The 27,589-nt window shown below is 37.1% G+C and overlaps 1 protein-coding gene and 1 non-coding gene across 4 annotated transcripts in view; both read left to right on the plus strand.

Annotated features, from left to right (window-relative positions):
- Positions 1-27,589, plus strand: part of LRFN5 (leucine rich repeat and fibronectin type III domain containing 5) — a 310,079-nt gene that overhangs the window by 256,407 nt on the left and 26,083 nt on the right. The window lies entirely within an intron of this gene.
- LOC138424033 (U4 spliceosomal RNA) lies at positions 25,656-25,796 on the plus strand. The gene has a single exon (XR_011250607.1). It is a non-coding gene; the product is annotated as a U4 spliceosomal RNA (small nuclear RNA).

The raw sequence follows: 27,589 nt of genomic DNA on the forward strand, positions 1-27,589 counted from the left end.
GTATCCCATGCACATTTCCATTTTGAAAAATTTAACTCCAAGTGGATTTTCTTCACTAAGAAAGCTCTTGATGACTACTGTTAGCAAGCTGAATAAACATTTCTATAAATGTTTAACTAGACATACTGCCTACAATAAATTTTTGATTTACCTGTAACAACAGAAAGAGTTCTGTAAAACAGATGTTTTTACCAAAAAACTATTCTGCCTCTTAGGATATAACCAAATAAAAAATGCATTTTATGAAATTATGTATCACTGTAGACTTTTTTAGTGTCTAGAAACCTTGTAGATAAAACATAGAAAATCCTCAGTAATTATTTCCTTTAGCAATATTTCAGAAATCAACCTGTAACCTTCTGTCTCTCCCTTTATTACCCTGATATCTAGGTATTTCCAGACAGTTAATTTTATGCTTTTAAGGATGGTTGCCCTCCATGAATGTATCTGACCAAGATTGTATTAGCACAGAAATTAAAAATTTTATATATCATAAGTGAAAAGTCAAATCTCAGTATTTTTTTAAGGAGAGGAACATGGCATGTGTGCATTAAGGCACTCTCTCTCTCTTACTTAGTTTTACTTGTAGCTAATAGAGAAAATAGCCTCAAGGTTAGAGGTCAAGTCATTAAACAGAATCATTCTCTATAAATACACAGTCAAAATTTGGATATTGACTGTGTGATTTTAACCTATTGATTCATGCGTTTAATAGTTATTCCTTGATTATCTATTATCCATTAGGCATGGTACTAGGGGCATAGTGCTGGAGATAGAAATTTAAATAATACATAGCACTTTTCCTCAAGGAGTTAATGCCTTAGTGGAGGAAATAATAGGAGAAAGAACCTTGGGAAGTGTGCTTTTCTGACGTGCCAACATTTCAGACTTTTGTTTTCTGAGCCACTTACTGAACACATTTTGAACACCTTGGTACCGAACTTCGGCAACTCTGTTATTGAGTCTTCTAGCTGTTCTTGAATGCTTTCCTAATTATTAATGGCTAAAAATAATAGCTTATATTTAATGAACACACGTGCAAAGTACCTTATCTAAGTACTTCTATATGTATTTTATTTTCACAGGTAATTGAAGTGTATATTATTATTGCTAGTTGCATTTTAGAGATAAAATCTAAGATACAAAAAGCCTTAGTGACATGCTCAAGGTCCTACAGGAATTCAGTGACAGAGCCACATTCTGATAGGGCCAGAGAAGTTTAGCCCATCATTTTAATTTCATTATAGCATTTCCTGAAAATGAGACAGATGCCATTAATTCTGTGTCTGTGTGGTATCAACACTTAGGAAATAGATAAATGGAATTATACAACTTGAAGAAACTATTTCTATAGATTCTGCTTGTGCAGTACATATGCTAATCATGTTTCCACCTTCAGTTAACAAATGTTATTTATAGTTGGTGACACTGCTGTTTATAATTCTATTTCTTCTACTGTGTGCTCAGTCACTTAGTCGTGTCTGGCTCTTTTCGACAGCATGGACTGCAGCCCACCAGGCTCCTTTGTCCATGGGATTTTCCAGGCAAGAATACGGTAATGGTGCAGCTCATCTTTTCACTTAATTAATCACTCTAAAACTTATTGCACATGTTTCTTTTGTACATCCCACATTGTAAACCCTAAAGTAGAACCTGAGGTAGGTATTGTGATAAAAAGGTGCTGCGTAAGACACATCCCTTGAAATTGAGAAGGAAAAACAAATACAGAAATGAATCACTGTGCCATCTTGCAGGTTCTCTACAAGAGGTCTTATGAAGAGTGTTATTAAAAGATAAGGAGATAGAAATCTGTACTGAGAAATGTCAGTGAAATCCTTGTCATGATGAGGACATTTAGGCTAAAATTTGAAAGTTGAGAGGTTAGGCAGGAGGAAAAGGGAAAAGGAATGTTAATGAAATCAAAGAGCCAAGATGATCAGTCAAAGAACATGCCAGCTAGGGTGATTAGAGGTTAGAGTCTCAGCAAGAAACAAAAGCAGTAAAATAGATTAGAGCTACATTTGAAGAAATTTTAACTTTATCTTGTAAGTATATATTTGTAAGAATTTTTATATTCAGAGGTGACATTGTGAGACTTCAAACATCCCCTTGTTGAACCAGCTGAAGGATAAATGGAGGCGAAGAAACCAAGGGCAAGTGCAAGAACCGGGAGGATGATCTTCTGATTACTTCAGCTGTTTCTTAGCAGCGTCCATAACTCACCGCCCTCAGGGGCTGTTCCAGATGCCTTCTGTTCTCTCCAAGCCTTGCCCAGTCCTTACCACCTTCAGATGAGGTCAGCACAATGTGTCCCCTCGTCTTCAAGAGAAAAACATGACACACACACACACTCTCTTAACCTCTGCTTCCAAACAGTCTGATTCTGCATGTTGCATTATTTCCTGTCTCCTGATCAGATGGTGCTGTCCACTTCGTCCCCTCTTGTCCTCACAGAGGTTTTGCTCTAACAAGTACTTTTCTGTCAGAGATTCATTTGTTCTCTTTTGGCTCTTTTCTGGTAGGGGTTTGGACGATGTTAAAAACGAAACAAAACAACAAAGCAAAAATTCTTTCTTTGATTGCACGTGCTCCTCTACTCTTTGTCCTTGCAGTCTTCTCTTCAAAGCCAGACTTTACAGAAAACTCCAGAAAAATTCATTTTTACACTTCCTACAGTACAAACTTCCTCCTTTCACCACTGCACAAAAATTAATCAACTGTTATTCATGAGCTTCTGGGGATATAACCCAGCCACAGTCTTGTCTGAGTTTTTCAGGCTTTTCTCATGGTTTATTCCTCTTAATACTTTCTGTTGCCCTCAACTCTCTAACGTTGTTCTCCCTAGTGTGTTTATTTTCCTGCTTCTGTGTTTTCTGTCTTAGAGTAATGGTCCATGTGGTCTTAGTGACATGATGTAAATTAAGACAAAGACCATTTAACTAGCAGACTATTAAACAGTAGTGTTTTGGCAAAAATATAACAGCTGGCTGGTGGTTGGGAGAGGAGCTCTGATTTGTAGGATTGGCGAATTTCTATGGTGTAATTATTCCTATCAGGGCCAATTTCTAGCTACAGTTTTGAGGTAAACCAGTTCACAAAATTCCTGAAAATTGAATAATTGTCTTTCAGTAGTCAATGAGAGTCATCATCAGCACACTCTTGGATTAGAAAACTTTATCAGCTATATATCATCAGAAATGAGATGATATTTGGACTAACTTGATACAGTGAGTGGTTCCAAATGATTTTTTAGCCCCAAAGTTATATTAACTTTCCAAGTATCCTCACATCAAATTTAACTTTCTCCCAAATAAAATTCTTAGTAAAACTACATCATCCATTTGCATCCATTTAAAAGGAAGGAGGAGTGTTTAATAGAAGTAAATTCATAATGAAAGGCTACAATTAACCAGAGTGATTGATGAGGTTTTCCATATTTCCAACTTTGTTGTTTTTGTCAGTCTCCTTGCGACCCCATGGCCTGAAGCCCACCAGGCTCCTCTTTCCATGGGATTCTCTAAGGCAAGAATACTGGAGTGGGTTGCCATTTCCTTCTCCAGGGCATCCTTCCAGCCCAGGGATCAAACCTGCATCTCCTATGTCTCCTGCATTGCCAGGTGTGTTCTTTACTGCTGAGCAACCAGGGAAGCCCATTTCCAATTTTAAACATTACAAATAGACAGTGGTCCCTCCTCCCTGCCTTATGTCAGACATCAAGAATATCTGTGGTGTTTCCTAGAGAGGAAAACATTTTCAGCACTCATTGTGCCTACCTACAGCCATATGTAGGGAGTGCTATAAATGGGCTCAAATTTTGGATTAAAGTGTACAAAGAAAAGTTTCTACTCAAGAAAAAAGATATTTTAAGTATTATCCAAATATATGGAAAGTCAAGGTTATTCTGGCAGGAATTACTTAGGAGAACAGTAGCAGTTCTAATATTTTGCCTGAATTTATCTCCAATAATATTTTAATAAAAATTGCAGCATATTATTTTTAAATGATCTTATATTTCAACACTCCCCTCACTGTTCTCATCATATTAAAACATCTCTGTCCTCTTAATTATGTCAGGTCTCTTCTGTAACTAACCAGTTGTCACATCGGTCACCCTACCCTACTCTCTGCACTGGATTTTGGAGCCAGTTACTGTGGTCCACATTTAAACAAAGACACATGGATTATGCATGGGGATAGTGCAGTCATCATGCATCCTTCGGCTTGAAACTTGTCCAAGTTTCCCGTAATTGACTCTAAGGACTAGGGGGCCAGATAGTTCTTACTGCCAGAATCACCTTAGTACAATGCCAGCTGTCTAGAAAGAAAAATAAAGCCCAGAAGCTCTACCACAGGCCAGAAAACAAACAAAACCAAAAATCTAGGAAATTTAGAAGCATAAGACACTGGCGTTAAAATAACTTTTACATTTCATAAATAGAAATGAACAATAGAAAGACTAGTTTCTATTGTATTTGCCTTATTTACAAAACATTTGTAAATATTTCAGACACTGCATGGTTTTAGAAAGCAAAAGGGTGATTTTCTTTTTTCTTCCTTTCCCAATCTTAGGAGTTTTGTTTTATATTTAATACTTGTATTCTTTTAGCCCCGTTTCTATATAAACACAAATATATATCCCCACATAGAAACATTTTAAATATAGATGGATTGAGCAAAGTAGATTATCCTGAAGTTTTTTTCTTTTATTTTTTTTCATTTAATGTTTTATTGTGGACATTTTTCTATGGCATACACCAAGATTTATAATGTATTTTTTTCCTCCTTGTTCCTAGCATATTTTTCTATGTTCTATTTAAGGAAGTTGCTGAAACTGCTATTTCAAAATAAAATGTGGAAAGGGAGAGTTTCCTTTCCATTTTTATCCCAGATTGGAGAACTAAAGCAGATGACCCATATTTGTCTCCTTTGGCTCACATGCTTACCCCTGTGCAGGGCAAAGTAGTGACTAGTCATTTGCCCAGAACTACCTAGAATGGCAGCTGACAGCGGTGTTGCTCCAGTAGATGGAAGAGTCCTTTAGCAGGCGAAGAAGGAATGCTTGGTTACCAGAAGCAACAGACATCCACTAGAGTGCAATCCTGCACATTTATATTGGAATACATTTAGACGAAAATACTAATGGGCTTTTACAAAGGGTTTTAAGGCTGACTATGTTGTGGCTCGGGCAGGCCCTGGCTACGGCTCCGATTGCCAGAGCAGCCTTGGCACTATGGCGGGGCCTGGGAGTGCCCCTCAGCCGTACCTGGGGCTGGTCCTGGCAAAGCTTCGCTGGGTGAGTCCAGGTGCGATCAGGGTTACTTGGCCCAGGGGTCGCGGGTGCCTCCCGGGGAAGGAAGCTGCAGACTTTGGGGTCTGAGCCTCAGTGGTCGGAGGTCCTGAAGCCAGTTCTCAGCTGCCGGGGGGCTGCGGCTTGTGTCCAGGGCAGTAGCTAGGTTCCTAGGGTGCTTGGGCAGGTTCTGATGTGGTGTAGGGAGACCTGGAGATCCGGAAGGTGAAGAGAGCGTTTGCTTATGCTTAGCAGGACTTTAGAAAGGTGAGTTTCCTAAAATGAATTAGACTTCCGGTCATGTTTATTTTGATGACACGTGGTTTCCCCGACTGTGAGAAACTTGAGGACTGATCCTCTGAAATCAGTTCCTTTAAAGTGCTGAAACTTCGTGTTGCTTGAAAGGACATCTAAGCCTGGACAGGGAATTGGGATTCTAATTCTGCGGTTTCTTTTAAGAAATAATGCTCTTAGCTCAGACGGTAAAGCGTCTGCCTACAATGCCGAAGACCCAGGTTTGATCCCTGGGTCAGGAAGATCCCCTGGAGAAGGAAATGGCAACCCACTCCAGTGTTCTTGCCTGGAAAATCCCATGGACTGAGGAGCCTGGTAGGCTACATCCATGGGGTCGCAAAGAGTCGGACACGACTGAGCGACTTCACCGTCACCAACCAAGTATTGTCCGTTATAGAAAAAGATAATTCTAGTCCAGAATTGCGTTTAGTTTTCAGGTCTCTTAAGTCTCTTTTAACCTAGAACGGTTCGGCAGAATGATGTTGATTTTTCTACATTTTTGAGAAGTTGTCAAACCAGTACCAGTTTTCTTCACTATTAAATTACTACATATCTTTTTAAATTAGTTTTTTGTAAGGCGATGTTTTGAGACTGTAGAAATACTCTATTTTTTAACAAACTTTCACACACTATTTTGACATCTGTTAATGATTATACCTGGATCAGTATATTACTGATTACCATATTGTTTGCCTGATGGTATTTTTCTAGCTTTATTATTTCTACATTTTTCTGTTTGCCTTCTGCTATTATAAGAAACACCATCTCCTTCTCCCCTGCTTGTTTATACATTTATGCGTTTCTACTAGTATTGTCAGCATGACTCAGGGATTCCTGTGTTACTCAACTAGTTATAAACTCTTACTATCTTGTATTTTGATGTTCAAATTACATGTAACACACTTTGTGCAGTGAAATTCTAACTAGCTTCATTTTGGCAAATTTTGCACTGCATTTTTAATGTTTTTTTTTTTTTTTCTTTTCACGTTTCCTGGAGCTCTTTGAGGAGAGGGACATGGTTTTATTCATCTCTGTATTTCCACTGTCTGACAGAATAGTTGAATTGTAGTAGTGATCAACACTTGTTGAACAGATGTAGGTCTATAATAGCTCTCATGTGAATTTTATTTTAGATGTTTATTGAAGTAAATATAATAACGAGAAAAGTTCAAAAATTAAGTGTACAGTTTGATTATCACAAAGTGAAGATTTGTGTAAACATACATTGTCCAAAAAGCAACCATTGTCAACCTTCTAGAGACTCACGCCCTGCCCAGTAGATAACCCATGCTTTCACTTCATATATAATCACTATCTTGACATCCACACAGTGAATTATTTTTACTTGGTTTTGAATTTTATGTAGCAAACCATCCAGTACTTTTTGTGTTTGACTTTTTTTGACCAGTATTATGCTTGTGAGATTCATCCATAATTTTGAGTGTTAAACGTGGCTTAATTTTGTTTGTTTGTTTGGTATAGTCTTGAACCATATGAACCCTGTAATTTAAGGACATTTGAATGCCCTCTGGTTTTTCACTGGGGGCTTCCCTGTTGGCTCAGTTGGTAAAGAATCCACCTACAATGCATGAGACCATCTGCAAGAGGGGAGCTGGGTTCAGTCCCTGAGTCTGGAAGATCCCCTAGAGAAGGAAATGGCAGGCAACTCCAGTATTCTTACCTTTGAAACCTATGGACAGAGGATCCTGGTGGGCTACAATCCATGAGGTCATAAGAGTCAGACACTAATAGTGATTGAACATTCCAGTGCATATCTCTTAGTGCCTATGAGCATCTCCTGGTGTTGGATATATGCCAAATGTGGAAAAACTGGTTCAGTGTGTGTGTGTGTGTGTGTGTGTGTGTGTGTGTGTGTGTGTATGTGTGTGTTATGTAATATATACACTATAATGTATCCACAGGGTAGGGTATAGATTGCCCTTGGCTCTGTATTCCTACCATGCTTATAATTGACAGTATGCGTTTTTATAATGTAGTTTGTGGGATATGTAGTTGTAACCCATTATAACTTTATTCTCCATTCCTTTGATGACAACTAAGGTAGAATACATCTTTATATATATATGCCTTTAGGAAAGTGTTCACTCCAGTCTTTGTTCATCTCTTTAATTGGTTATTTTTCTTACTAAATTACTTGGATTATTTATATTATTTGGATTGAGTTCTGTATTATGTGTATAGCAAATATCTTCTAGATAGTTGTTTGCTTCTGCGTTCTCTTTACGCTACCAAATATCATACTGGCTTAGTTACTGTAGCTTCATAAGCCATACTGTATGGTAGAATAAATTCACATGTCTTGTGATTTAATTGGAGTTTTAATAAATGGAATTCATAGTAAATCTTCTGGTGTTTTATTTGGCTTATTTTTGATTCAGTAGTTTATTCTATTTCTTTCTGTTTTCTTTGTTGTTGTTTCATCATTTTCACTAAATGTAATCCTAGGTCTTTGATTTTATTTTCCTCCTTTTGCAGATGGTGTATTTTTATCTGTAGCTTTAGCTTTTTTTAAAAATCAGTTTGCAAAAAATAACCATTTTGTTTCTTCCTTTCCATTATTTATACTTCTTTTTTTATGTTCTTGTTTATTTTACTTCTAGAATATCCAGTCCATTCCCAAATAAAAGTGGAGATAATGGACATCCTCAGATGTTGTCACTTACTCAGATAGAAAACATTCAGTATTTTATCATGAAGAACAGCATTTTTAGTATACCATTTTTTTAGGTTAGATACTTTCTGTATATTACTAGTTTTAGAAAGATTTTTAATTTTTTTAATCAGAACAGGTGTTGAATTTTATCTGAATATTTTACTGTATCTATCAAAATGATATATGTTTTTTATCCTTTATTCTGTTAAAAAAATTACACTGACTTTGAAATGTTAAAAATAATTTCTGAAATTAGTCCAAGCTCATCATTATGTTTTTGCATTTACATAAATGGCTGTAGTCAGTTTAATAATAATGTGTTAAGAATGTTTGTGCCTTAGCAATATTATTCATAATTCTCTTCTAATAACATTTTCATCAGTATTTAGTATTAATGTTATGATCTCATAAAATACATTGACAGTATTTTTTTCTTTTTTTATTCTCTGAAAGAGTGTAAATGTTGCTATTATTTCTTCTTTACTTGTTTGAAACTATTAATCAGTAAAACCATCTGTGCCTAAAGATTTCCTCATAGGAGGATTTTAATTATGGATTCTACTTCATTAATAGTGATAGATATGTTCAGATTTTTTGTAATATTTCTGTGTCAGACTGGTGTGGTAACTATTTTTTTCTATAAACTTGTTTTTGTCATGTAAATTTTTAAATGTCTGGTCCCAGTTATTTTAATAGCTACATATTTTTTAAAATACCTCTATTATCAATAATGGTATCCCTTTTGTTGCCCTACTCAGTCTTGATAGTCAATAGTTACTTTTATCAGTTATTTTAAACAGCAATTTTGGTTTGTTGAAATTTCCTATCATATATTTATTTTCTATTTCAAAAGTTTCTGCCTTTGTCTTTATTTTCTTTCTTTTACTTTCCTTCGTTTTAATTAGCTGTTCCTTTTACAACATCTTAAGAATGATGATTGCTGCTAAGCCACTTCAGTCGTGTCTGACTCTGTGTGACCCCATAGACAGCAGCCCATCAGGCTCCCTGTCCCTGGGATTCTCCAGGCAAGAACACTGGAGTGGGTTGCCATTTCCTTCTCCAATGCATGAAAGTGAAAAGTCAAAGTGAAGTCGCTCAGTCGTGTCTGACTCTTAGCGACCCCGTGGACTGTAGCCCACCAGGCTCCTCCATCCATGGGATTCTTCAGGCAAGAGTAGTGGAGTGGGCTGCCATTGCCTTCTCCAAGAATGATGATTAGTCCCTGCTTTTCATTATTTTTTTTTTCTTTGCTAAAATATGCCTTTAGAACTATACATTTACCTCTTTGAGGTTTTAGTTGTATACTTCAAGATTTGATATATAGAGTTTTCATTATCTTTTAATTCAAGATATCTTCTGATTTGCATCATTACTTCTTTCTTGGCCCATGGGTTATTTTAAGTATACTAGTCCATTTCTACACATATGCAAATATCATGCATATATTTTTCTTATTAATTTCTAGCTTAAAGCACTGTGGTCTGAAAAACTATTCTGGATAATTCAGTCCTTTGAAGATTTTATAGTCTTGTTTTAATTCAGAGAATATTTGATTTTTTTAAATATTTTCTTTGTTTATAAAATGTTTATTTTGCAGTTAATACACAGAGTGTAGTATGTATGTGTGTTTTTTAAACGAAATGTTTATTAGAGCAACTAGTGAATCATTTTTTCAACTATTTTATATTCATGTTGGTTATTTTTACTTTCTCTGTTAATTTTTTTGTATACAAGATAATGTATTACATTATATCTGATGATTATTGCTTTATTTATATTGCTTCCTTCCTTTTGACACTGCATTATTAATAAATCACACAGTTTTATAATTTGTGCATCATCCTGATGAAGTTTATCCTTTTTCTCTAGGTCTCTAGCAACATGCATAAGACACTTGGTTCATGTAATAACATGATCTAATATTATTTATCTATTAATAATATGTTAACATGACATAAATAAACAATAATAAGATTGAAGTTATATTCTAGATTCATTAATTGGGATTGTTCATAGATATATTGAGACAACTAGGATAGTTTTCTGTGTTAGCGTTCTCTGAGATTAAGAAAAAAATTACACAGTTTTTGGTGATTGACAGTAATATGATACCCATTCAAAAAAAATAAGCTACAGTCACAGTTTATCACTTAAATGTAACCTTTTAATTATTTGATAATTTTAAATTATGAAATATGCTCCATTAGGGAAATTTTGTTTCATGCAGATCTTTCTATGTAATTTATAATGTGTGTGTATGGTATGTGTGTGTATGTGTACACTCAGTCACTCAGTTGTGTCCAACTCTTTGGGACCCTATGGACTGTAGCCCACCAAGCTCCTCTGTTCATGGAATTTTAAGGCTAATGTCATGATAGAAATAGCAAGAAAATGTAAAACGTTCCCCCGTTTTCTTATATAATGACAGGAAACCTTGGATGGGGTTAACAGGGTGGGTTTAAGGAAAGAGGCAGCCAAACAATAATAATAGTCACCATGGGAGTTTGATAAACTTGCTTATGCAATTTATATGTATCTTCTGAAAATTCTCGGGCTAAGATGAAAATCTTTCCCACCAGAGAGCCAAGAGCAGAGCATTACCATAACCTTCAATTGGTCCTTAGCCGTATTGTCCCTGAACCTGCAGAAGATGACGATCTCTTTCATAGGTATTATCTTTCTGGTCTGCTGGAGCATAAGAAAGCCTATTAATGCAGTCTTCCCAGGACTCTTCCCAGAAATCAAAAGGAAAAATGGAAAATGAATCCACTTCCTTACACTGTACACAAAAATCAATTCATGAACCTAAATGTAAGACCTAAAACCATCAAACTTATAGAACGAAAACATAGAATTCCATCTAAATGACGTTCCATTAGGGTGGTATTTGAAATTGTAGCTATACTTTTCAATAGTGCTGTGACTGGATCATTTACCTAAAATATTGTCTGTTTTACAGTAATTATGTTAATATCTACATCATAGCAGCATTATGAATGTCATTTGGTGTACTACACCTGAACAAAGCTGTGTGTATGTGCAGAGTAGAAACAATGTTTAATTTCAGATAATCTGACCTAAAGAAACTTAGATTTATATTTTATATAAATCAAAATCTCCATATTTGGACCTATTCACATCTTAATTTTTACTTTTTTCCACTTCTTTCTCCAGAGTATCAACTAAGTTTTTTATCAGGGTAAGGGGTCAAATCTTTAATCCTAATATTAAGCCACACTGGCATCAGTGTTTACTATCTACATCATCCCAGATTATTCTCAAGTAACAACAAACCTGATATTCGCGTCTATTAGATGTTTTATCCTTTTCTGTTTCTGCCATTTTGTTTGATGACAAATTGAATGAATTCTGTAATATAGACCCTTTATATAATGTGTTACCTCTCACCTTCTCTCCCCAAAGTGAGTGAAGTCGCTCAGTCGTGTCCAACTCTTTGCGACCTCCTGGACTGTAGCCCACCAAGCTCCTCCATCCATGGGATTCTCCAGGCAAGAATACTGGAGTGGGTTGCCATTTCCTTCTCCAGGGGATCCTCCCAATCCAGGGATTGAACCCAGGTCTCCCGCATTGCAGGCAGACACTTTAAACTCTGAGCCAACAGGGAAGCCCCTTTTCTCCCCAGCTTCCCCCCTTTTTTTCTCCATCTACCCCTTCTCCCACAGGCTTCTTGGAAGTGCTCTCTTATGGTACTCATGTATTACTTGATGTCTTCTTTGTCTCTGATATATAACCTTTTTGTACCTCTCATGCCATAATTGCTAAGGGAACATTTATGGGAGCAACGTCTTCCAAAGATCTAGACAGAAAGCGTAGGACAGCTCTCCTTAACTTGTGAAAACTAGAAGTGTTTTTGCTACAGTTTTCTCTTTATATTCACCTTGGAGGTGCTGCTCCTATGTACACATTTGTCTCTGTACTCTTTCTATAAGTCAGAATATTTTCATCACCCTCCAGTATGACAAAGGAAAGAAAGAAGTAAAGCAAAAAATAAAAAAACAACAGCAACAACAACAACAAACTAGTGACATGGTGAATGAAAAATTTTTTAAGACATAGACCTTTTAAAACTCACAAGGTGAACTCTTACATCCATACATGAGTACTGGAAAAACCATAGCTTTGACTAGATGGACCTTTGTTGGCAAAGTGATATCTCTTCTTTTTAAAATGCTGTCTAGGTTAGTCATAGCTTTTCTTCCAAGGAGCAAGCATCTTTAATTTCATGGCTGCAGTCACCATCTGCAGTGATTTTGGATCCCCCCAAAATAGTCTCACGCTGTTTTCATTTTTTCCCCATCTATTTTCCACGAAATGATGCGGCCGGATGCCATGTTCTTAGTTTTCTGAAAGTTGAGTTTTAAGGCAATATTTTCACTTTCCTCTTTCACTTTCATCAAGAGGCTTTTTAGTTCTTCTTCACTTTCTGCCATAAGGGTGGTATCATCTGCATATCTGAGGTTATTGATATTTCTCCCGGCAATCTTTATTCCAGCTTGTTCTTCATCAAGCCCAGCATTTCTCATGATGTGCTTTGCATATAAGTTAATTAAGTAGTATGACAGTATACAGCCTTGATGTACTCCTTTCCCTATTTGGAACCAGTCTGTTGTTCCATGTTAAAAATCATTGCAGATGGTGACTGCCACCATGAAATTAAAAGACCCTTGATCCTTGGAAGAAAAGCTATGACCAACCTAGAAAGCAAAAAAGCAGAGACATTACTTTGCCAACAAAGTTCTGGTCCAGCCAAAGTTATGGCTTTTCCAGTAGTCATGTATGAATGTGAGAGTTGGACTATAAAGAAAACTGAGCACCAAAGAATTGATGCTTTTGTACTTGGTGTTGGAAAAGACTCTTGAGAATCCCTTGGACAGCAAGGAGATTCAACCAGTTTACCCTAAAGGAAATCTGTCCTGAATATTCATTGGAAGGACTGATGCTGAAGCTGAAATTCCAATACTTTGGCCACCTGATGTGAAGAACTGACTCAATGGAAAAGACCCTGGTGATGGGAAAGATTGAAGGTGAGAGAAGGGGACAACAGAGGATGAGATGGTTGGATGGCATCACTGATTCAATGGACATAAGTTTGAGTAAGATCCAGAAGCTGGTAATGGACAGTGAAGCCTGGGGTGCTGCTATCCATGGGACTGCAAAATGTCGGATGTGAACTGTGCAACTGAACTGAACTGATCTGGAGGTGAAAATTAACTTTTCCTTATTTCTCTTTACATTTTCTTTATGTTCTGTCTACCCCGGAAATAGTAGGTGACAAAGTTCTAAATAAGGGGCCGAGGAAAGGAATGGGCAATGGAACGTATAAAGGGATTAACATGTTGCAGGACAAAAACCAATGTTCATTGGCTAGTACTTTAAAGTATGGCGCTTCCTCAAGCTTAGCTTAATTCTTGGCATAAAGAAAGCAATCAGCAAATGGTAGCCAGAGCAATAATTGTTCTAATTATAGTAGTGAATATAGTGGTAGTAGTCATTCAGTTACATAAGTAAACCTGAATCAGCTTTTAGACATTCTGGCTTGTTCCTGGTTTCTCCAAAGGGCATGTAAACTAGGTTCCTGGTCTATAGGTGCTCACCATCTGGGAAAGTATGGCATGAATGGAGTGCGCCTTGCTAGAATGTTTCTTTGGGGCACGTCTTCCACTCTTCCTGGGCCATTCCTTTCTCCAGGTGGTACCTACTTGGGCTAAAAAAGAAAATGTACTTAAATAAAGACTTACTAATCACAGGATGCTTTGGCTACTTTTTAATATTTAAGCATTTTTAAATATTTTTGGTGGAATAGATTATACTGAAAAGTGCATAAACATCCATGTGCAGTACAATGAGTCATTGTAAGATGAATACACATTTGGTCTGTTCCTCTGTCAGTCTGCTTCTATCTTTAGACCATATTCATTCTATCTCCTCACAAATAGACATAATCCAGAGTTTATTTTCCTGTTATCTTTAACTGTCTACTATGAAGGTGTTTCATGACTGTATTACATTCACACATGAAGTATTTTGTAATTCCCTTGAACTCTAGATTATAGGGTTACATTTATGTTTTGCATGGCTAGTTTTTAAGGCTTCTAAGACTCTAATCGTGTCTGAACAATATTTGGGCTTTGGTTTTCTCAGCTATAAATTAGTGTTCCTTAAAAACTGACAAAAATGATGGATAGGCACACTATTACATATTGGTATCTAGCTCCATTTTCAAAACCCTAGAGGGAATAGGAGACAGTAGATTCATCTCATTTAAAAAATACTCGTGTCAAAATCTTTCACAGGTGACACATGAAAAATAATCATGAATCAAATTAATCACTACGTAGTAAAATAATAAAACAAAAGTGGAAAAATGCTCCCTAATGTAGACAATAGTGTGCTGTAAAGAAATTTAAAATAATGCATTTCCATTGTCTGCAAACCATAACTTTCAGAGATTGCATACTCGAAGATTTAAATACATTTTACTATCTAGCTTAGATTTAAACAGCATAAATCCCTTCAAAAATAGAATATCCAATTAAAACTCATTATCTCCTATCATATCCCAACAATTTTTCTTTCCTCTGTCCTATATTTTAATTAATGCCACCCTACTAGGGTTTACATCTGGTAGACAGAGTGCCTGAAGAGCTATGGATGGAGGTTTGTAACACTGTATAGGAGGCAGTGATCAAAACCATCCCAGAGAAAAAGAAGTGCTTGTCTGAAGAGGCTTTACAGATAGCTGAGGAAAGAAGAGAAGCAGTAAAGGACAGAAACGGTAAGGACCTAACAAAAGCAGAAGCAATTAAGAAGATATGGCAAGAATAAACAGAAGAGCTATACAATGGTCTTGGTGATGTGGATAGCCACGATAGTGGGTCACTCACCTAGAACTGGACATCTTGGAGTGTGAAGTCAAGTGGGACTTAGGAAACATTACTATGATCAAAGCTAGTGGAGGTGACTAAATTCCAGTTGAGATATTTAAAATACTAAAAGATGATGCTGTTAAAGTGTTGCATTCAAAATGTCAGCAAATTTGGAAGACTCAACAATGGCCACAGGTCTTGAAAATGTCAGTTTTCATTCCAGTCCCAAAGAAGGGCAAAGGCAAAGAATGTTCAAACTACCATACAATTGTGCTCATTGCACATGCTATGCTCAAAATCCTTCAGGGTTGGCTTCAGCAGTAGGTGAACTGAGAACTTGCAGATATACAAGCTGGATTTCCAAGAGGCAGAGGAACCAGAGGTCAAATTGCCAACATTCACTGGATCATGGAGAAGTCAAGGGAGTTTCAGAAAAACATCTACTTCGCCTTTGATTACACTAAAGCCTTTGACTGTATGGATCACAACAAACTGTAGAAATTCTTTAAAGAGGTGGGAATACCAGATCAGCTTACCTGTCTCCTGAGAAACCTGATGCAGGTCAAGAAGCAGCAGTGAGAACAGATAATGGAACAACTGTCTGGCTCAAAATTGGGAAAGGAGTCTGACAAGGCTGTTTATCATCACCCTGCTTATTTAAATTCTATGCAGAGTACATCATGTGAAATGCTGGGCTGGATGAATCACAGGTCGGAATCAAGATTGCCAGGAGAAATGTCAAGAACCTCACATATGCAGATTATAACACTCTAATGGCAGAAAGTGAAGAGGAACTAAAGAACCTCTTGATGAGGGTGAAAGAGGAGAGTGAAAAAGCTAGCTTGAAGCTCAACATCAAAAAAACTAAGATCATGGCATCCAGTCCCATCACTCAATGGCAAATAGATTGAAAAAGTGGAAACAGTGACAGATTTTATTTTCTTTGGCTTCAGAATCACTGTGAATGGTGATTGCAGCCATGAAATTAAAAGACACTTGCACTTTGGAGGGAAAGCTATGACAAACCTAGAAATTATATTAAAAACAGAGACATCACTTTGCTGATGAAGGTCCATACAGTCAAAACTCTGGTTTTTCCTGTAGTCATGTATGAATGTGAGAGTTGGACCATAATGAAGGCTGAGGATGGAAAAATTAATACTTTCAAATTGTGTCGTGCTGGAGAAGACTCTTGAAAGTCTCTTGGACTGCAAGGAGATCAAACTAGTCAGTCCTAAAGGAAATCAACTCTGAATATTCATTGGAAGGACTGATGCTGAAGCTGAAGCTCTGATACTTTGGTCACCAGATGGGATGAGCTGATTCATTGGAGAAGGAAAAAAAACCCTAATGCTGGGAATGATTGAGAGCAGGACAAAAAGGGATTGACAGATGATGAGATGGTTGAATGACATCACCCACTCAATGGACATGAATTTGGGCAAACTCTGGAAGATAGTGAAGGACAGGGAAGTCTGGCATGCTGAAGTCCATAGGGTCTCAAAGAATCAGACAGGACTTTGACTGAACAAAAATAAAATCCACTGTTACCCAAGCCTAGATTGGGAAAGTAAGACTGTAGTAGCACTTACTACAAACATTTAGTCAATGAGCAAAACAAATCTATTTTTACATTACATTCTCATAAACAGAGCATATTTGTAGTTGAACCAATACCTAACTTTTATAAAATTTTTCTGGGTTAGCTTGAAATAATAAACTTTCATAATCAAGCAATGCGTCAGGGATGAAATGAACAGTGTTTACCCTAGGATATATGGCAGATGTGTGCTAAATGTGTTTATTCACTTTGATCATCATAAAATATTGTTTTGAGCAATTCTGTGAGGTTTGTGATAGCCCAGAGCAATACTTGTCAAAAATCTCTCAGTTAATAGACAATCTTTATAATTATATGACTCATTGCTAACAGATTTGAATTAGTATTAAAAGAATCCAAGTTAGTTTTAACTTTTTATTTTACAGAAAATATGTGCTTACTGCATGTAATATCTTTAAAATATTTGAAATATATATATATATATATATAGAGAGAGAGAGAGAGACTTGAATGCATATTTCTTTCTAGTCATTTTTAGAATATTTATATCCGGTGCCTTAACATTTTAAAAATCATACTGAACCAGTTGTGATTCGTTTAGCTGTGAGTGCTATGCTGTGCTTAGTTGCTCAGTCGTGTGTGACTCTCTGTGATCCAGTGGACTGTAGCTCACCAGACTCCTCTGTCTATGGGGATTCTCCAGACAAGAATACTGGAGTGGGTTGCCATGCCCTCCTTCAGGGGGTCTTCCCGACTGAGGAATTGAACCCAGGTCTCCTGCATTGCAGGTGGATTCTTTACGAACTGAGCAACCAGAGAATCCCAAGAATACTAGAGTGGGTAGCCTATCCCTTCTCCAGGGGAACTTCCGAACCCAGAAATAGAACTTGGGTCTCCTGCATTGCAGGCAGATTTGTTACCAGCCTAGCTACCAGGGAGAGACTTTCCAAAACAGTAGTTTAAACTTTCTAGAAGGTAACCCAGATCTGGTAGAGCAGTGTCGTGATAATCAGGAAGACCTCCTCCATCATCCTAACTGATGACACCCGTCTTCAGTGTCACCTTTGTGTCTAAATTGGCTGCTAGAGTTCCTGGGATCATGTTCCAATTACAGTTCAGAAGAAGGCAGATGGACCAAAAGGACAAGTAACAATTCATCTCATTTCAGTCACTTCCCTTTAAGGTGCCTTCTCTGAAGTTCTTGTCAACGTTTTCACTTTATTTTCTTGTCAACATATTCACTTATACCTCATGTGAAAGAGGTGACTCACTTTATATTTTTCTGCAACAGAAGCTAGAAAATAAACTGTTCATTCTAGGAAGCAATATACCAGGGGAAATTGGGACTCTGTTACTAAAGAAGGAGAGAAGATATTGAAAGGAAACCAGTGCTTTACACACACACACACACACACACACTCATATACACATACAGATACTCATGTAGATGTAGGCTTGGAGATATATATCTCCAATATAAGTATAAATTTATATTTATAAAATTATAAAATTAAATTTATATAATTATAAAATATATAAATATTTATATAATATATAAATTTATATATCTCCAATATAAAATTGCATATTCTGTTTTTTCACCAAGCACACAGCTGTCTAAATTCTACTTCACTGTGATTCTTAAACAGATATTTAATGTTTTGATTAAAAAGTAACTGAACCAATGTATAATATTATAATTTGCCATAAACTTGTTAATAATGTTAGTCGCTCAATCATGTCTGACTCTTTGTGGCCCCGTGGAGTATAGACCACTGAGCTCCTCTGTCCATGGAATTCTCCAGGCAAAAATCCTGGAGTAGGTAGCCATTCCCTTCTCCAGAGGATATTCCCAATCCAGGTATCAAACCTAGGTCTCCCCCATTGCGGCCAGATTCTTTACCATCTGAGCCAAATAGCCTATTCAATATTACTGTTGTTGTTATCACTCGGTATGCTACTGCCGTGATGACTGATGCTGAGGCGTCCACTCATGGAGCAGCTCTCATAAGCCAGTTGTTTTGTTAAATAGATGTATATGCGAGGTGAATAAATTTGGTTCAAGCTCTTTTCTTCAGGCACAGGTTATCACAGGCTAGCACAGGTAAAACAAGCTCTAAACCCGGGAACATTTGCAAATCATGAAAACTTTATGTAGGGTTTTTTTTGGGGGAGTACAAGAGGAGATTGCATAGCCCATATAAAATAAAAACATCCTCTACTGCTTACTGAGTTTCCCTCACAACTCAAGGCTGCTGAACTAATCAGTTATCTCCCTTGTCAAAAGCCTGTCAATACTGGACTTTTTCTTATTCCTCTATTCTATACTTTATCTATTTCTCCAACCTCCAGGATCTTTTTCATTTTAGGTGGCATAAAATTCTAAATGTATACTACCTCTGGCAATGTGTGAGAATATTTCTTCATTGTATTCTCACCAGCGTAGATATTATCATTTTAAAAACCATAATTGTTTTACAAAACAGCATTGTAATTCATATTTTAATTACTAAAACTTTGAAAACTTTCTCAGACACTTGCCAAATAGCTGGGTTTCCAAATCATTCTTTCACTCAGTATTTACTGAGTGTCTTTTTGGTTCCAACCCTTCCTCTAGATGCTGAGGATACAATGGTGAATGAAAGAGAAAAATCTCTGCACTTGTGAAACTTGCATTTTATTTGCTGAGTCAGAAAACAGACAAAGATAAGCAAAATGTATGAACAGTGAGATGATGGTGATTGTTATGGAGGAAAATAAAGTAATGGGTTGAAGAGTGAGGACTTCTAATTTAAGTAGGGTGGGCCCACTTTGAAGGTGACATTTTAGTAAAAGCTGGAAGGAATTGATGATTGAATGAAAGTACACATACTCTTAACGAGAGATGGGGAGATCCAGAAAAAAGGAGGAAGTGCAAAGAGTTGAGGAATAGTTTGCCCAGTATGGAGAAGGAAATGGCAACCCACTCCAGTATTCTTGCCTGGAGAATTCCATGGACACAGGAGCCTGGCTGCAGTCCATGGGGTTGCAAAGAGTCGCACACAACTGAGCTACTGACACTTTCGCCCAGTATGTTTGAGAAACAGTGAATCTGTTTGGCCAATCTGACAAGAGTGAAGTGAACCAAGGCCAGAGAATTTCCGAAATCTGAGACGTAGTGGTAACCAGACCACGTAGGAATTGGCGGCCAGTGTAAGAACCTGAGCATTTTCTCCAAGTGAGATGGGAAGCAAGTAGAAAGTTTTTGATCTGCTTTTTTTAAGATCATTCTGACTGCTTTGTAGAAAATAGAGTGGAGGAGGACAGTGGCCAAAGCAGGTCAACTAGTTAGAAGATGACTGTTATATTCCAGGTGAAAGATGAGGAAATGTCATAGAGGCAGGTATGATATGATCCCATCATGTGTATATTTTTACTGTACAGTCTGTAGGATTAATGAACCGGATTTAGTATGTAACAGAAAGAGAGGTAATGAATAATCCCAACGTTTGGGTCTAGGCTTTGAAAAGAAACCAATCGACCTATAATTAGAGAGAAGTACTACAGTATAAGGAAAGCAGATTTGAGAGAAAAAATTAGGAGCTCAGTTGTAGACATGTTAATTTTGAGGTTTTTTTAGAGATCAAAGTAGAGTGGATATGTTGAATGTTCAATACCGAAAGAGAGCAGGAGTTGGTCCAGGCTCCTGCGAATTATCTGTTTGTATCCTTTACTCAGTTATTTCTTATATTTACATTTTTATATATCTGGACGTGGACTTTTTATGTAGTATTCTTATGTCACTGTTAAAAATATGCATTGTGTTGAGTTTGAGATGATCATTGTGTTGTAAAGGGCCAAACAATGTTAATACTAAAAAAAGGAACATCTGAAAAGAGTGAGTGAAGGGAGATGAATTGGGAGATTGGGATTGACATATATACGCTACTATATATAAAACGGGCAAGTAATGAGAACCTACTGTATAGTCCAGGGAACTGTACTCGTTGTTCTGTAGTAACCTAAATGGGAAGGAAATTCCAAAAGGAAGGTATATATGTATACATGTGGTTGATTCACTTTGCTTTATAGCAGAAACTAACACAGCAGTGTAAAGCAACTCTACTCAAATAAAAGTAAATAAATAAAAAGACTGCGAATGGTGGGTGTCTTTAAGTGAGATGGAGGAGAGAGAGGTAAGTGGGAGGGAGGGAGGAATAGGGAAGAGGAAAGAGAATGAGCGAGAGAGCAAGAAGGAGAGAGAGAGAGAGAGAAAGCATAATGATTTTGGTGATATAAAAGCTTCCATATGGTGTCAATTTGTCAAAATATTTCTGTAGGAGTACTGCCGGAACTTTCCACAGGCACACATATTTAGTATATAAACCCTCAGTAAAGTCACTACTTCCTCTGTGTGTGTGTATGCCTTTCTTTCCTATTCCATTTTTTTCAGCTTCTGAACTGAATTTCCCATTGGTGAAAACTTGGCTGCATGCATGCCCACAATAATATCAAGATGAAGTCTAAACCATATTTTTTTTCCTGAAGAATTATCCAGATTTCTAGAGGCCTGAATTATGTCGACCAGCATGTCTGTGCTGATCCTTCTGTCTGCATTGCTACACTACTGTGCCTCTTTAATTGCTATGGCAACAGCACAACAGCACCAGCATAACCACAGAGACCAGATACACGAAATATTTAACACCTTCGGGAAACTGGAACATAATGGATAGCATGACATCTCAAAGGCTCAGAGAGTCACCTTTCAGAATTCCAAAGAAAAATGGATAAAGCGCTAAATCATTTACTAGATTTAAAACACTGATGAATGGCATTCGAATTTGTATTGTAACCCTCCTGATGTTCTTTCAAGTTGCCTTAAAAACAAGGTGCGTCCTGAGAGAGGAGCTGCCCTGTTCTTGGAAATTGGAAGAAAGCTGGGGTCGTCTCTGACTCTGCAATGACAGGAGAGTTGATTTCATTGCATTTCACATCTGTGATAATGGTCCACGCCCTAGACCTTTCTCTCCTATGTCCATTGAAAACTCATTACCTGAAGTGAGATGCAATAGAAAGAAACTGGCATATTAAATCTGATTGCAGTCTTCAATGACTAATATTTTCAGACTTTCAATGAGACTCAGTTTTCTCATCATTCAGTGCCAAGTCTGATGAGGAACATGTTTATCCTGATGTTTTCCACAGAGCATTGATACAGGGGGAGCACACTTCTTCAGATACAAGTTGATGGGGAGCAACAGTGTGATACCCCAGCTAACAAGATGCTCTTTATCTGAGAGCTTTCTCATTTGAAAGCCCCATGCCTTTCACCATCTTACATAACCTCTCCCTCTCTTTTGTTTTACACGACAAATTTTTATTTTGTCAAACATCCCTTGTTGTTTGGCTATTCCTCGTTATTTTTTAAAAGAATTTTTAAACTGAATCATGGTTGATGTACAGTATTATGTAAGTTACAGGTGTACAACATAGTGATGCACAATTTTGTAGGTTATATTCCATTTATAGTTACTACAAAAGACTGTCTATACGCTCTGTGCTGTATAATGCATGCTTGTGGCTTATTTATTTTACACACAATAGTCTGTAATCCCTTAGCCCTTAATCTCTTAATCCCTTAGCCCTCTATTGCCCTTTGCTTCTCTCTCCCCACTGGTAACCACTAGCATGTACTCTATATCTGTAAGTCTGCTTCTTTATTGTTACTTTCACTGGTTCGTTTTATTTTTAGATTCCACACTTAAGTGATATCATGCAGTATTTGTCATTCTCTGACATCTTTTCCTAGAAATATGACTTTATTTGTAGATAAGTATGGCTTAAGGGGATGTGTAAGGATGTCAGAGGGGAAGGGTGGACTGTAATGTCTGGCTTTTTAAATAACTTTTTACTTCATTTTGAAGTATAGCCGATTAACAATGTCTTGATAGTTTCAGGTGCACAGCAGTGCGACTCAGCTATAGATATACATGTGCCCATTCTCCACCAAACGCCCCTCTCATCCAGACTGCCACATAAGCTGGATTATCTGACTTACTGCACTTAGCGTAATACCCTCCACGTCCATCTATGTTGTTGCAAATTGTAAAAATTCCTTCTGTCTTATGTCTGAGTAGTATTTGTGTGTGTGTGTGTGTGTGTGTGTGTGTGTGTGTTGGTGTTTGTGTAGGTAAATATACCACATCTTCTTTATCTGCTCTTCTGTTGATGGACACTTAGTTTACTTCTATATCTTGCTAATTGTAAATGCTGCGGTAAACATTGAGGTGAATGTATCTTCTCTACTTAATGTTTTCCTAATTAAACTTAAAAGTTTTTGCACAGCAAAGGAAACTATCAACAAAACAAAAAGACAGCCTACAAAGTGAGAGAAAATAACTTGCAAATAATATGACTGATAACATTTTAATACCCCAAATACATAAACATCTCATCGAAATCAACATCAAAAAACAAATAACCCAGTTGACAGTGGTAGAAGAGCTAAATAGACATTTCCAAAGAGAACATGCATGTCCAACAGGCATGTGAAAATATACTCAACATCGTTAATTATCAGAAAAATGCAAATCAGAGCAACAGTGAGATATCACCGCACACTGGTCAGTATGACTATCACCAAAAAGAACACAAATAACAAAAATTGGTGAGGATGTGGATAAAAGAGAACCCTCGTACACTGTTAGTGGGGATGTAAATTGGTGCAACCACTGTGAGAAATAGCATAGAGACTCTAAAAAAAAAAAAAATAGAGAGCTACCATCTGAACCAGAAATTCCACTCCTGGGTATATATTCCTTATTTCATTGCCCCTTTAAAATCCATGACTTGGGGCACTCACCATTCACACACATAGTAGGTTATCAAATTATTCTGTGAGACAAATAACCATCTACCCCCTCAGATTAATTATACCTACACCTGTCCCATAGCAGCACTACTATCCTCATTAGTGCAAGTTTTCAGTGTAAATTATTTTGCATTTTTATACACACATTCCCCCTTCCCCTTCCCAAATAGTTTTCAGTTACACCTAAACCTCTATAAGGAGTGCTTACAATCAGTTCATTTTAAGAAACCACTTATCATCTGTGGCAGCTGACCCAACTCTAAACTACTATTGTTCTACCACTTTTGGAAGCTTTCACAATCTCTTAGCACTGGCCTGTTCTAGGCTACTGTCTCTCACCAGGCTTGTCTGCAAGAGAGAATGCATTCTCCTTCAGAGTTACCAGTTGTACTGACTTTCAGGATGCATGGACAGTCAGTGACATTCCAGAGTCTCTACAGGCAAACTCCTAAGTGGGCAAGTCAAGGGACAACTCAACCCACCTCACTGGGAGAATACTGAGACCTCTTTATACACAGAAGTCACTCTCCTTTCTGAGACAGAATTTATATTCTATAAAGAATCTTATGTATTTAAGCATTTGGGTAACTTCAGTTATATCTTGACACACCAAAGAAAAATGGACGACTGGTTAAACGTGTCATCTGGGTTGTCATCCAGTATGCTCTTAAGTCTCCACCATAGTCATCTGGCAGCACCATAGTAATCTGTCAGATGCATCTTGATTAAGAAGAGAGACCAGGAAAAAATGTGTAAGTCACTTGATGAACTTAGGGAATCAATGTTGAAATCAATCTCTTTATATCCAAATGCTGCATAATCAGGAAAACAATAAAAGTAACATATAAATATATAACCTCATCTTATCCTAGAAACAGTATGGGTTTTGGAAGTAAATATGTCTCCATCTTAAAGCTACCTTTTTGTTTACTTTCTGTAAGAAATCTTTCTCCTTCTGTAAGAATCTCAAGAAATCTCTTGAGGAGATTACTTAAATTTCTTAAATTTGATTTCATCATATAAAACGGGAAGAAAGATAGTACTTTAATGGAGTTGTGCAATGATTAAATGAGATTCTGTACAAGTACATTGCATAGCAAGTATATTTTAGCTTTCTAATATAAGCTAACAAAGTTAGTATTAAAATCATTTCATAAGAGAAATAAAACATTATCTGTGTAGCATTCACCTTAATTTTTAAAAGCAGAGAAGTGATGAAATATTTGCACATCTACTAATTAGATAAAGCATGGCAAATATTCCACTTAGTACTGTGGTGTTGGAGAAGACTCTTGAGAGTCCCTTGGACTACAAGGAGATCCCACCAGTCCATTCTGAAGGAGATCAACCCTGGGATTTCTTTGGAAGGAATGATGCTAAAGCTGAAATTCCAGTACTTTGGCCACCTCATGAGAAGAGTTGACTCATTGCAAAAGACTCTGATGCTGGGAGGGATTGAGGGCAGGAGGAGAAGGGGACGACCCAGGATGAGATGGCTGGATGGCATCACGGACTCGATGGATGTGAGTCTGAGTGAACTCCGGGAGATGGTGATGAACAGGGAGGCCTGGCGTGCTGCGATTCATGGGGTCGCAAAGAGTCAGACACGACTGAGCAACTGAACTGAACTGACTAAAACCAGCTTAATTATCACTTAGCATCTCAATCTTGTTTCCTCATCTGTAAATAAAAGACCATTACTTCCTTAATGTTATCTGTGCCCTATCAATGGTATCTATTTTTTTAAAACTTAGTTTGCCTAAGTAACCGTCTCTTGTTCTTTAGTGTAAATAATATGTGTTTATATACATATATGCCATGTTGAGTTAAAAATGCATACATGTATGCATGTACATGTTGAGAAAAAAAACTACAAAATGCTGTATTAAATGAGACCCTTTAGAATTGTGTAAATGTAAATATCAAAATGTATGATGAGTTAGAATTTTTCACTATGCCTTGTATTATACTAATTGTGAATGTGTTTGTCTAATCAGATCCCAGCCTTCTAAGCTTGATAGATTCTAGCAAAACACCTTGTACACGGTGCAGAAGCTAAATAAGTCCTGCTGAAATTAATTTAAAAAAATAAATGAATGAGCTTTGTGCAGTGGCAGTATCATAGCCAATGTTGTTTATCCGAGGCATGATTATTACTAATTGAAAACTTTTCCCAATACCCCGCCATGACAACTTGAAATATAGTTGGCATTGGCAATTTTTGATAGTCTCCATAGAGACTGAATTTTAAAAAAAATGAATGAATGGATGTATGAGTGAATCTTCAAAATTTATTATGTTCAACGTGCTTAGGAATTTTACCAGCCACTATTATAATCAAAGATCAAAGGATAATTGTTCTAGGCTATATACGTCTTATTTTGAGGCCTGAATTTAACAGGTTCAATTGCAATATCCTGAGTACATGTTTTATTATAAACGTTATCATTGGTACTCCTTTTATTAATAGAATAAAAACTAGGGTGAAACCTAAACTACTTGAAACAACTATCAAATTTATTATCTAAACTGTATTGTGAAATATCCTTTGCCATAAAGTAACCATTCTGACCCATCCTGAGACAACTCATCAGTGTCAGCAGGCATCAGCACCTGTTCCCAGGCATTGACCTGAGCAAAGGAGCACTAATTAAATTGGTAGAGCTCTACTGAATGATAGCAAGGCAACTCCTGAGGAGCTGGAGAGCTTTCCTTTAACTCAACATATAAATCGGTGCCATATTGGTTTCTGCAGAGAATAGATTATATTCTCAGTTGGTTGTAAGATCTAAATTCTCTTTTATATCCTGTTCTAGTTGCCAAATAAATACGGATTCTCTTGAGCATATGTTATGTAATAGCCATGGGCTGGAAGAAGGGTGCAGTACTGGAAAATGATTTTCCAGTTTGTGGGTGATAGACACACGTCTTTGTAAATGTGTCACTTTTGTGTCCAGAGGCACTAGCTTCAAAGAACATAATATGCTGCTGCTACCGCCAAGTCACTTCAGTCGTGTCCGACTCTGTGTGACCCCATAAGATGGCAGCCCACCAGGCTCCCCCGTCCCTGGGATTCTCCAGGCAAGAACACTGGAGTGGGTTGTCATTTCCTTCTCCAATGCATGAAAGTGAAAAGTGAAAGTGAAGTCACTCAGTCGTGTCCGACTCTAGCGACCCCATGGACTGCAGCCTACCAGGCTCCTTTGTCCATGGGATTTTCCAGGCAAGAGTACTGGAGTGGGGTGCCATTGCCTTCTCCGGAACATATAATATAGAGACATGTAAATGTTATCTAAAGAGCTATATTGTATGACTATTTACTGAGTTATAGCTCTACTCAAATAATATTATTAAAGGGATATTATTAATAATAATAAATATTATTAAAGGGATCTTTTTTGGTTTCATTTAACTATTTAGATAAGGCAACAAATTGTTTTAGACATTCCACTTAACTGTATAAGAATGAGGAACATGTCTATACTCTGTATCTTATAATAACCTATAATGGAAGATAATCTAAAAAAGAAGAAGTATATGTAAACAAAAAGAATGAGGATACTGTATTTAATGGCCTTTATAAATGTTTAAGTTATGAAAACAAAACATAGCAACTACTCTGCTCTTCTAGTCACATTTATTTCTTCAAGTGCTAATATATTAATCTAAAAATATGTCAAGGATTAGTTTTTGAACTTGTTGTTGTTCAGTCGTTCAGTCATGTCCAACTCTTTACAACCCCATGGACTGCAGCCTGTCAGGCTTCGCTGTTCTTCACCATCTCCCAGAGCTTGCTCAAACTCATGTGCATTGAGTCAGTGCTGCCATCCAGCTATCTCATCCTCTGTCGTCCCCTTCTCCTCCTGCCTTCAGTCTTTTTCAGCATCACAGTCTCTTCCAGTGAGTCAGCTGTTGCATCAGGTAGCCATAGTATTGGAACTTCAGCTTCAGTCCTTCCAGTGAATATTCAGTGTTGATTTCCTGTATCAACTGGTTTGATCTCCTTGCAGTCCAAGGGACTCTTCAAGGGTCT

The sequence above is a fragment of the Ovis canadensis genome, chromosome 18, assembly GCF_042477335.2.
Source record: "Ovis canadensis isolate MfBH-ARS-UI-01 breed Bighorn chromosome 18, ARS-UI_OviCan_v2, whole genome shotgun sequence".
In the NCBI taxonomy this organism is placed as follows: Eukaryota; Metazoa; Chordata; class Mammalia; order Artiodactyla; family Bovidae; genus Ovis; species Ovis canadensis.